At 38.3% G+C, this 12,258-nt stretch overlaps 1 protein-coding gene across 3 annotated transcripts in view; it reads left to right on the top strand.

Moving 5' to 3' along the window:
* Window positions 1–12,258, top strand: part of CA1 (carbonic anhydrase 1) — a 52,556-nt gene that overhangs the window by 23,754 nt on the left and 16,544 nt on the right. The window contains exon 2 of one of the 3 annotated variants that reach the window (XM_038000329.2): window positions 8,055–8,234. The exons of the other annotated variants lie outside the window; for them this stretch is intronic. The gene's annotated coding sequence lies outside the window, so the exon portion shown is untranslated. The remainder of the gene's footprint in view (window positions 1–8,054; window positions 8,235–12,258) is intronic. 3 annotated transcript variants of the gene reach the window in all.

The raw sequence follows: 12,258 nt of genomic DNA, 5'->3' as shown, positions 1-12,258 counted from the left end.
TAATCACTTTTTTAAAATAAAAAGGATATACTTTTAAAAGTGAAAATTTAAACTTGGGCCAGGCATGGTGGCTCATGCCTATAATGCCCCTACTTGAGAGGCCGAGACAAGAGGATCCCTGGAGCCCAGGAGTTCAAGACCAGCCTGAGCAACATAGCAAGACTCTGTCTCTACTAAAAGAAAACAAAAGGTAATTAGACATAGTGGCGTGTACCTGTAGTCCCAGCTGCTCGGGAGGCTGAGGCAGGAGGATTGCTAGAGCCCAGGACCTGGGTGCTGCAGTGGTCGCGCCACTGCACTCCAGTCTGGGTGACAGACCAAGACCCTGTCTTTTAAAAATTTGTTTTTAATTCTTAAATAAAAAAATAAGTGCACAGGTATGTTTAGTTGCTTTCTCACTAAGCTTTAAAGTTTCTTTCTTTGTACACTCATCTTCATATTTCAGTTAGAGAAGAGCAATTTTGGGGTGATGTTTCTCAGTGTTCGTGTGTACCAGTTCTTCCTTTGCAGCTACAGTTTTTCTCGCACAGCAGTCAGTGATCTCAGTGCCCTGATTTGCTGCATTTCTCTCAGCCTCTGGTCCAAGCAGTCACTTGAGCCTGAATTCAACTAGTGGCCAGTATCAGGCCATAAAACAGGGTGAGATAAGAGGGTCCTGTAGTAGAAGCTGGGCTGAGCTGGCAGGAAGGGAATGGGCAGAGCAGGGGCATGCATCCTGACACAGGCAGCAGTCAGTGGCAGTGATATAAGACCAACCACAGATCAAAGGCAAGGTCACAGTCTAGATTGGAAGACCAGGGCTAAGGTCCAGGGAGCTGAGTTGCTCCGGATGGCACAGGACAGAATGGAAAGCAGACATACAAGTATAGCTTGGACATTCAAGCTAACCTAAATCTAGCTTCCAGAAAAGACAGGTTCACACAAGTCTATTCCAGGATGTAACTAAGGTATGCTCCATTGGTTTTAAGACTGTGCTCACAAAACTTGTTTTCTCTCTTTATATCAAACACAAAAGCTGTCCTGGAGAGCTACTTACAAGGACAATGAGACTGCTCCTGCCTCCCCACCACCACACACTCCCTTCAATCAGAAGCTGGTTCACCACCTTGAAAGATATCTCTTCTCTGTTGTCTCAATGACTTCCACTGGTGACTCCACCTTGAATCTGCTCTCAATCATGTAAAAGCCATCCTTGTTCTATAAGCTATTTGCTTTCCTTTACTTTGTATATATGTGAGGAAACAGATTTTTTTTAAAGAGCTCTAAAAACAGATCATCCCAACAAGATTTTGTCTTAGCACTTTTTCTGGAAGCAGGAATGGACTTCCCTGCTACAACGTGGTACTCCAAGGTGTATCTAAGAAATGAATTTCCTTCCATTCAACTTTCCCTTTAAAGAAAGCTATCACCTTTGCCTCTCTTTATATATGTTTTTCCTTATGTTAAAAAAAAAAAAGAAAGAAAGAAAAATGGGTCAGGCACAGTAGCTCACGCCTATAATCCCAGCACTTTGGGAGGCCGAGGTGGGTGGATCACTTGAGGTCAGGAGTTTGATACCAGCCTGGCCAACATGGTGAAACCCCGTCCCTACTAAAAATACAAAAAAAAAAAAAATTAGCTGGGTGTGGCACAGGCCTGTAATCCCAGATACTCGGGAGGCTGAGCTGGGAGGATCTCTTGAACCCAGGAGGCAGAGGTTGCAGTGAGCTGAGATCCATGTCACTGCACTCCAGCCTAGGTGACAGAGTGAGACTCTGCCTCAAAAAATGAAAAGAAAAAAAAAAAGTATGTATTACCTTTCCCTCCCTGTCAGGATAGTTATTAGAATCTAAGTAGTGAGAAGCCATTGAGAAGAACAAAAATCTATGTATTTATTTACAAGGTATTTATATTGCTAGACCCCTTTTCCTGTATCCAGTAGCAGTCCTCACCATATACAAGGAAATGTACCATTCATTTCAGCATTGTTTATAACAATGAGAAATAACCTAAATGTCCATTGACTGAGGAATGGCTAAACAATGGCAATCCATAAAACAGAACATTGCAAAGCCAAAAAACAAATACTCTTTGTATAATGGCCAAATGCCAAGATAATGGGTTTTGGAGAAAAAGTAAAACAAAACATGTAAAACAAAAAGAAAAATAAAATTACTCTTTGTATAGTAATAGGGCCAAATTCTAATGTATAAGGGGAAAAAGTAAGGGACAAAAAAGAGTGTATACAGTATGTATTATTTGTATTTTTTTCAAAAGAGCAAAATGATACATGCAGTTATACTCATGTATATGCATCCAATATCTCTTTAAATGTATGAAATAAATTGATAACTTTGGTTTTCTCTGGAACGGAAAATAGGAGAAGATTTTTTGAATTTTGTACCCTTTTATATCTTTGAATTTGAAACCACATGAACATAGTACCCATCCAACAAAATTAAATTAAGATCATAAATAAAAATATCCCTGGGTGGTTTTTCACAATGTGTGAGAAACCCAAGATGCAAATGCTACCCAAGTGAGCTGAGTTGCAAGTCTATAGCCTCATGTTAGTTATTCGTGTGGCACAAGATTAATGGCTCATGTTCTTCTTGCTTTCACTTTTCTCCCATTTAAGCCAGATATTTCTGCTCAAATTTTTGACCACTGGAGAGCACACAGTGACCTTTGTTTCTGGCTCAAAACAGCCTGTACTCTCCCCTCTGGGTCTTGGGTGCCTCAGCAGTATTCTTCCCAGGCCTAAACTCTTAGCCTGTGGTCTAAGCAGTCACTTGAGCCTGAACTCAACTAGTGGTCAGCATCAGACCATAGAACAGGACGGTGTAAGAGGTCCTGGATTAGAAGCTAGGCTGAGTTTGTGACCAGTCTGTCCAACTTGGCAAAACCGCGTCTCTACTAAAAATACAAAAATTAGCCAAGCATGGTGGCACATGCCCGTAGTCCCAGCTACTTGGAGGCTGAAGCACGAGAATCGTTTGAATCTGGGAGGCAGAGGTTGCAGTGAGCTGAGATCACACCACTGCATTCCAGCCTGGGCAACAGAGTGAGACGATGTCTCAAAAAAAAAATGGAGCTGGGGGCTAAGCTGGCAGGAAGGCGATGGGCAGAGCAGGGGCATGCATCCTGACACGGGCAGCAGTCAGTGGTTATGATATAAGACCAACCACAGGTCAAAGGCAAGGTCACAGTCCAAACTGGAAAACTGGGGCTAAGGTCCAGAGAGCTGAGTTGCTCCAGATGGCACAGGACAGAATGGAAAGCAGGCATACAGGTATTGGTTGGACATTCAAGCTAACCTAAATCTAGCTTCCAGAAAAGACAGGTTCACACATGTCTATTCAGGATGTAACTAAGCTATGCCCCCTCAAATGGTTTTAAGCACTTTTCCTGCTGAGGATGTAGAGAGAGGGAGCCAGGATTCTGCAAGCACCGCTTGTAACATGTAGCGAGGCCAAATGTGATTCTCTCCCCTCCCACACTCAGTGCTGTCTAGCCCATATTTTATACCCTAAGAAGCCATGGGTCATTGAGTTCAAAACACACTTTCTTCATCCACCCCATGAGGTTAGGTTGAATGATTTGGGTGCAGACCTGGTGTTTAACGAGACAGGTTGGTGACATTAATGGTAATATGTAACTGTGAGTTACAAAATCAACCCATAGCTAATTTCAACAACCAGAAGTTGTGGTGCCTGAGACAGTGTCCAGCTGCCATGGTACCATTTGTTTTGTTCCTTGTTCATATTATGATGAGGGGATTAAGTTGTGTTCAAATTAGCTTCATCTAGACACTGCAGTTCAAGTCTTTCGTCAGTAGCTGCATTTTAATCCTACTGGGTTTAATAACAATACTAACAATCTTTATGGTATGTCATTTAATCATCGACCTTTGCATGACTCCAACAGCAGCCTTACAAGTAACAAAGAATAAATCCTGTGCTTGCCTCTAGGTTTTCTGCAGAGGTAGTGAAAAGAACTGGATTTTCAAGTTCACTTTGGAAGAGGCAAGTAGGAAGGAGACTGAAAGCTGCTCGTAAATCAGTAAATCAGTTGCTTTAGGCAGGACACCTGCCCTGTCAGTCTCAGCTACATCCAAATGGAAAAATGGGTGATCTAGGATTACCCTCAGGCAATGCCAATAGCCAAGGCACTAAAAGGTCACATCTATTATTGCTGGCATTTCTCTCCCCACTGGGCTGTTTTTTGAGTGGATGTCATACTCATCTCATACAGAAGGCATGTCCATCACGCTAGGGCAGTGTTTTCAATGTTGGATCTAATAAAATAAACCCTATTTTTCTTTTCCGCAAACTTCATTATACCTTATACCTAGCTGCTGCTAAAAGATGATTTTTTCCTTACCACTCCAACATTACATTTTAGGGACATGAATCCTTAAACAAAGTTTCATTTGCCGCCTCTGATTTTAAAGTCAAAATGAGTCTTTGAAAAACATTAACCAAAATAAATGCCACAGTGAGTGCCATACCCAGAAGTGGCTACATAAAGCCACGACGTAAACAGTCAATGCTCCCTTGGAAGAAGCCACTGGCCTTTACTAATAATATCATGTGCGCCAGCAAACGATTTGGCACTGTTTATGTAGTATCAGAAGTTGGGGGAGGACTAGAAACACAATCTTAACACACAAAAATAAATGTGGATAAAAAAGTGTAGCGACAGCTGTTGCCAGCTGCAAGCAACCACGCAGTAAAATCCTGTCCAGCTCTGCAGAGGACTGTATGAGGACTCTTGGAGCCTGAGATAGGAGCGACAAAAGATTGCATTGTAAGAACATCGAACGTGAACCCTGGCTAGCAAGCACCCCTAGGAATTACCAACAGGAGGAATTGAGAGCATTGCCAAGAATTCATCTTCCCCAGATCGAATCACTGCGTAAAATCAGCCCTATTTATTCTAAGAAGTCCACATTAATAAGCTTCATTCTGACTGAGCTTGGTTCTTAGTCTATGAGGCCCATAAGAACGCCTTTGGACTCCCCGGATCTCCATTTTAAAAGCGTTATTGACACAAACCTGGGGAGGTGTTTTTCCTGGAGTTCTTTCTCACCAGACCGGTTCTGGCTGCCTCCTGGGTGATGATGGAAAACTGAGGCACTTGCCAACATGTCATCCCCTCATTTTGCAACCCTCAGGCAGTTGCACAAAGGCTATGTGGAACTTTACCAACTAGTTAAAGGCAGAGTCCGGGACAGTCTTAAAGGAATTAGGACGACTGCAGTGTCCAGGTGGTGCATATTAAGGAACTCCATCACAGGGCCAGATAAACTAGGTGCAAGGGGATGCAATTAAGAGCCTTTCATTCAACACCTTTTCACTCATAACCCTGGAATTTTGAAACGCAGAGCTTTTCAAGTCACACTTGAAAACTGTTGCCTAAGCAGCCTCTCCAGAGTTTTCTGATTCCAGAAGCTAAAAGAGCCCTAAGAAACCACAGGAGAAGCTGCCTTGCACTCTTTCTGTGGGAGTCACTGAGGACAGAGTTACATGGTATCAAAGATCTTTAAGAGGCCTGAAAATTCTTCACTTACTTAGAGCTAAGCCCATCTTAGGAATCTACTTATTTAATATGTTTAGGTAACTCTTATTTTCCTGGAGCAACTTGAAAAAAAAAATGTTTAGAAAGTAAAACAGGAAATTCAGAATAAGACATGACTTTGACCGGCTAAATTAATTGCCCAAGTAATCTTTGGCATAAAGGAAATAGGATCAGGAAGGACTTTCATTCAAACCTTGCTATTTTGCCTTTAGCTAAGAGGACAGGATTCTTTTCTGAAATTTTGCTGTGAAGATCCTAATAAATAATTTTGCTTTTTTCTCCTTCCTATTCTAGAAATAGAAGGGAGGAGGATCTATTTTGTTCCATCCTGTGGGATCTATTTTGTTCCATCCTTTACACCTAGGACTGGAAGAAATAAAGTGGATTTTTGTGGAAATGTAGAATATGCATTCACCAGCTACACTGGAATCAGCAAGCATAGATCATGAGTAGCTTGGTCTCTCCACACAAATGTGGGAATGGTAGGCCCTGAAGAGCCTCAGTAGGGATGCATGTGATAGCTTCGTGGGCTGGGCAGGCTGGCTGTGGAGATGCAAAAACCACAGCATGCAGCATGCATTCTCTCCGAAGATAATGATGGTCTATACCCCATCATCAACGCCCATGGACAAAATCAAGCCAAAGTTATAGGGTCTGTTTTAGGGAAACTACAATGATGTTATGAGGTAATAGTTTCCCATATGACTAAACTCTTTTGTGATAATAAAGTAAAAAGTAATGAAAAAGTTATTGTTAGTTTGATTTTATAATTTACCATGGTGGGAAGAATTCTTGACCCAGAGTTTAAAGACTTGACATTCCACTTTTAACACTTTCATCTGACTTTGGACAAGTGGCTTAACTTTCTCATCTGTAAAAGCCTCTTTCTTCCTTTTGAAATGGAAATACTGATATTTGTTTTTCTCAGCCTCTGAACTTCTTAAAAGTTATACATTAAGATCATGTGAGTAAAGAAAATATTGGAGTAAAATGGTCTCATTCTATTGGGTTACTCTAAAAAGAAACTATATCTATTTCTTTCTTTAAAAGCACCTGTTGTGTCCTTCATGTAGAAGCTAAAAATAAAAAGATTTTTTAAAAATCAGAAAGCACTTGTAATCATTCCATTTATTCCTTCCCCATTTATTAGAAAAACTCCAGGATGAGGGGGTCGGATTATGTCCCTTGATTTCAAGGCTGATCAGCTAATGTGCATCATCCAGTCCTTGGAAGCTCAGACATAGCCTTGTGTCCTCCTTAACACCTGGCTGCATTTCAGTTTCAACCATAGCCCACAGTTTTCTATTAGTAGTAGTACACTCAGTAAAAAGTAAAAACCATCTTTTACTGTGCATCTGCTATGTGCATTAATCGCTAATCCTCATTTAGAAAATATTTTTAGGTATTTTATACTTATTAACCCAGGTTTATCATAAAGAAATAGCATTACTCAAAGAAATTGGGTTAGACAGATAAAAAAATTTACAGTTAATACTAATTCTTAAAAATAACTGTGAAGCAAAAAACAGTCTAGAGACTAAAGGAGCATTGTAGATATTACATCATCCTCATTGTATGTCTTTGTTTACTCTTTTAAGATCAGTAAAGAAGACCTCTGTAATGTACGTTTTCTGTGAACTCTGCCCTTGAGTAATGAGTCGTTCTGCAAATCCTTAGTTCAAATAGTGCTCTTGCCACTTTTCTTTGATAGATCTACTAAGACAAAGATCAGATAAAAGTAAATTAAAATGACAATCTCCTGCATGCAACAATTGATATTTCCAGTACTAGAACGCATTTAGTTATTGTACCTGTCTTCACTTAATCATGGCTCTGACTTGAGCATTTGATTTAAAAACTACTGCAGAGCAAGTCACCACCCTGTATTTAGCATACCGACTCAATAGGTAAAAGGGCATCACAAAAAATAAATGAAAAAAAATTTCTTCACTGGAGTTAGGTACTAGTAAAAGCATTAAAAATTCAAGAAATTTTATGGGGAGAAATCTCATTTGGAAAAACAGAGAGTAGTTTTTGAAGTGGCTGTTGAAGTGAATATTAATTCAGTATTCTTCCTAAAGGAGAAAGTAAGTCAAGAAAACAGCATTTAGGATTTTTTAAAATGTTTGTAAAAGTCTACAAATATGTTTTTAAAATATTACCTGGAAATGTTTGTTAAAAACATACATTCCCAGGTCTTGCATGCAGAGATTTTGATTCAGTAGTGTTATAATTATACATCACTTCAGTATAAATAACTTTTGTTCATATAATCTAATGCCTAATAGGAATGCTTGATAGTGTCCTAATCAGGACCTGCCCTCTTCAGAGGTGGCTACTTAGTTATTTGTACTGAAATCAACACCTGAAGTTGTGTTATTTACTATAAAAAATGTTAGAAAGAATTTTATACAATTAGTGGTATCAAGAGTACCTGAGAAGTAACTGAGAAGGAAAAATTTTATGGACCCAGAAAATGTCTTGTATGAACATAGGAGTGGAGAAGCCCAGCACTCAAATGACACTGATGGAGTATGTGAGGTCTAAGCCCCACTGAACCCAGCTCCCTGACCCAAAAGAGGTCTTGATGTCACTGACGTCTGTTTGAAGTGAGCTTTTCGTGCAAGGTGCTCGTTGGTGAGCCTCACGTGCAGCCAGCCCACCTGAAACAACAGGCAAGTCATATGACTATTTTCTGGCTGTTTGCTTATAACACATGTACACTTGGGAAATTTGATTGTTGAAGACTTGCTTTCACTGAAATATACCTCTTGGTAATTAGATTGTGAGTGTGGAGTCATCTAACTCCCAGATACCACTAACAAAGCTACCAATACTTACTAAAAGAGCTTATTTGTTGATCATCTAAACTGGCCAAGGCCATTCACAAAAATAAAGGATTGGTTGAGACACACACATTGTATTTTAATATCACTTCAGGTGACTTCAAAGCAGGTGATTTACAAACCACACATTGGGAACCCACTGGATTAAGAAAAGACATGTCATTACACATGTATTTTAGAAATCTAGTCTTTGATAAAAGGATTTGAGAGCTAACAAAGCTGATTTCAGGAGTAAGAAGACATTTTTTTTAAATCTTAAAAAGATTTTAGATAGCTAGAACCCCCAAACAGATGCATGAAGGATGTTACAACAAGGTAACTAATAGAACTGACCTTCACCTCACTTAATATTTACACTTGAGAACTTATCTTTTTTCATATTTACATGTAGGATTTAGTCTAACATACAGCAAACAGGTATCTATGAAGCAAGTGTTTGAATTTCAGGCCACATGCAATATTTGAACTATTTTGTTTTATATCATCATCTATTTGCCTGAGAGTTAAAATCAAACCCTTTTTTTTTTTTTTTTTTGAGGCTTATGTTGATCATTTATATTAGTGCAGAATTTTCTTATTTATTTATTTAGAGATGGAGTTTCACTCTTGTTGCCCAGGCTGGAGTGCAGTGGCACGGTCTTGGCTCACTGCAACCTCTGGCTCCTAGGTTCAAGCGATTCTCCTACCTCAGCCTCCCAGGTAGCTGGGATTACAGGTGCCCACCACTATGCCTGGCTAATTTTTTGTATTTTCAGTAGAGACAGGGTTTCATCATGTTGACCAGGCTGGTCTCAAACTCCTGACCTCAGGTGATCCACCTGCTTCAGCTTCCCAAAGGTGCTGGGATTACAGGCATGAGCCACCACATCTGGCAGAAGTTTATGATTTATAAATCATTAATGCATGTTATTTTCTTTTTAGGTGGAAAATGTTACTTAATAGTGTCATCATCTGTTCTATAAAGACTCATTTGTTTCCCAAACAGTTATAGAAGATAAGATACAATAGTATATTTTCAATTTTAAAAACAAATTTGGGGATAGTACTATTAGCCTGCCCAAGTTATCCTTCATGCAATAGAAGAGATTCCTAATTATTAGCATAAAAGTTCACAAGACATTCTCTGAATGTGTGTGTCTTTCTAGCCAGTAATTTCAATAAGCATGACAGTCAATGAGACATACTTAAAACTTAATATTTTCAAAAGCATGAAATTGTAAGACATTGTGAATGCCTCTATGCATGTATTAAAATGATTACATATAAAGAGTTGACTTGGTTGTTAATAAAAAACACTCATTAGCAGAGTTAACAACTGCATTAAAAATAAAATGTTCTAAGACAGGAAATAAAAGGTTGAAACTTTTCTTTAGTTACAGTAATAAAAGCCATAAGAGTGACGGATTTTTGAAATTTATATGTCAAAAGTTCAAACTATATTTGAAGAGTTAGATTTTGACACTTACAAAGTGTCAAAAACTTGACACTTACAAAGATCAGTGTTCTCATTCTCCCAGTAATGACTGACAGACACAGACGGGCCACTTCATTCCTCCCATTAATAGAACTGAGAGGGGAAAGGCTTTTTCCTTAATCCAAAAACAAACATGAGTATAGCAAAGCTCATTCACATGCCCAAATATCAATGTACCACAGAACCTGAGTTCAGATCAGTGCACTTGGGTAAGCATAGTCCCTGATAAACATTCTGTTCTTCTATATCTTTAAAAATATACAACAGTTTAAATTTAAAATGACCATTTAATTATCCTCTCTATAAGTGTCTATTGAGTACCACTGTTTTCCAGGCATATTATAGGTGAAGAGAACATGGTGGTGAAAAAAAATGATCAAGGTTTTATCATATCATAGAGATGCCACTTTAGAGATGATTATAGACATTAAGTAAATTAATTTCATAATACAAGCAAGATAATTTCAAGATGCGACAAATGCTATGAAAGAATAAGACAGAATGATATAATGGAGTAACTGGGAAAAGGGGGACATGTGAATTTGGAGTTCAGGAAAGTCATATCTAAGCAGGAGATATTTGAGGCTGTACAAAGGTCTGGGTACAGAGCAACCCAGACAGTAGGACAGCAAGCACACAGGTCCTAAAATGGGAACAAGCTCGGTATGGATGGAGACAAATACAAACACTGGAAGGAATAAAGTTACTAACACAACTTTGTTAGTGGTGATGAGAAAGCCCAACTGAGAGAAAATGATAACTGTGAAATCCAGATAACCCATCCTGCCACTTCAGTTGATTAATCAGAATGTCTAGTTGTCTCAATGCAGAAATGTCCAGGCTAATATCACCATTTTCCATGACCCACTTCTCCACTGGAAATAAGATTTATCTTGCCACCCCAAATGATACCATTTCTGGAGGGGCAGGGAACTTAGGAAGCAATGTGAGAGTCAGGCCTAATTTAATAGTCAACAATGACACTTATTTTCACAATATATATTTCCTCATTTTAGGGAAAATATGAATCCCAGGAAAGCCACTTACTGTTGTGGAACTCTAAGCATTGTAGAACGGCTATGGCTTTTTGGAATTTGGTCCTGCCAAGGTGTGGATTTTTCCTTTCAGTGGCATTTAGCAGATCTCGCCCATAACTAGGCATGGATGACACTTTTTTTCACTTTTTGTTCCTTTTATACCAGAGAGTTATTTTCTAAGTACAAATTTAAATTTGAAACTCACCATAATTTATTTGCTTCCAGAAGAGTTCATGTTTTTAATTTTAAAATATTAAAATAAAAATTAGATGAAAAGTATCAAAGGAAGTAGAAGAACAAAAGTTAAAATAAGAAATACTAAGGCTCTTAAATATAATTTAAAACTGACTTAAATATATACTTAAAAACACTGAAGAAATGCTTTTTTGAAACACATTTTGGGTACTAAAAAATCTTTAGGTGAAATTAATTAGTGTTAATAAATAAATGTAGTAATCTAATATATAATATATATGTATAAATTTAAATTATATTATATACTACATATTCTATATAATATATAATTAAATTATATTACATATGAATTTAAATTATATATATAAAATTTAAAAGTGTATATATATATATATTTTTTTTTTAGTTTAGATAAGCAGAGGCTGTGTAGATTAAACTCCTTCTTGGTAGGCAAAAGTAGCCCAAAGATCATCCTGGAAAAGTATACTGGGAGGAGACTGTTGGTGAAAGTGAAGTGAATACAAAATTAAACATCTTGAATTTGGCATAGATTCAGCTGGGAGAAGCAAAATTTGTAGGCAGAAAAAGAGGGATAAAGGTAAATGGGAAGGGTGTTTGGACTCATAAAGGCTCGTTAAACTTTATATCCTTTCTCTATATAATTTTCTGCCTGAGGCAGTACACTAGCACACCCTGGGTACATAATAAAATAAAAGGTGATAATAGTTAGGGTCCAGTGTCATTCTGTACCTAAAACTTTAAATAAATTACCATTCCATATGGATGTTAAAGCATTCATGTAACAAATCATCACATAATCAAGTAATGAAAGGGGTTGCTGTTTTTCAAATTTGTTGATTAATAGAGCAGTTCAAGCTAAAGTTACTTTTTACAAAGTATACAATATTAGGAGGCAAATTACCTGGCAAAGGGTAGCCTGCTCCCGTCACTCCATGAGCCTCCAGAGTGAAGTAAGCCCAAGGATGAAGCCTGACTCTTGGTCATCTTGAGCCAAACCAAGCTACATCACCTAATCCAATCCTCCGGAAAACAGAATCAACTGGAGGTCAGTGGACAATTGTTGAGAGTGAAAGGTTGAGAAAATGTATTAGCTTTGGAATTAGACAGATCTAGGTTTAAACCCTAG

This window comes from Chlorocebus sabaeus, chromosome 8 (genome assembly GCF_047675955.1).
Source record: "Chlorocebus sabaeus isolate Y175 chromosome 8, mChlSab1.0.hap1, whole genome shotgun sequence".
Taxonomy (NCBI): domain Eukaryota; kingdom Metazoa; phylum Chordata; class Mammalia; order Primates; family Cercopithecidae; genus Chlorocebus; species Chlorocebus sabaeus.
Note: the sequence above shows the minus strand (reverse complement) of the source record. Positions and strands in the feature narration are given on the sequence as shown.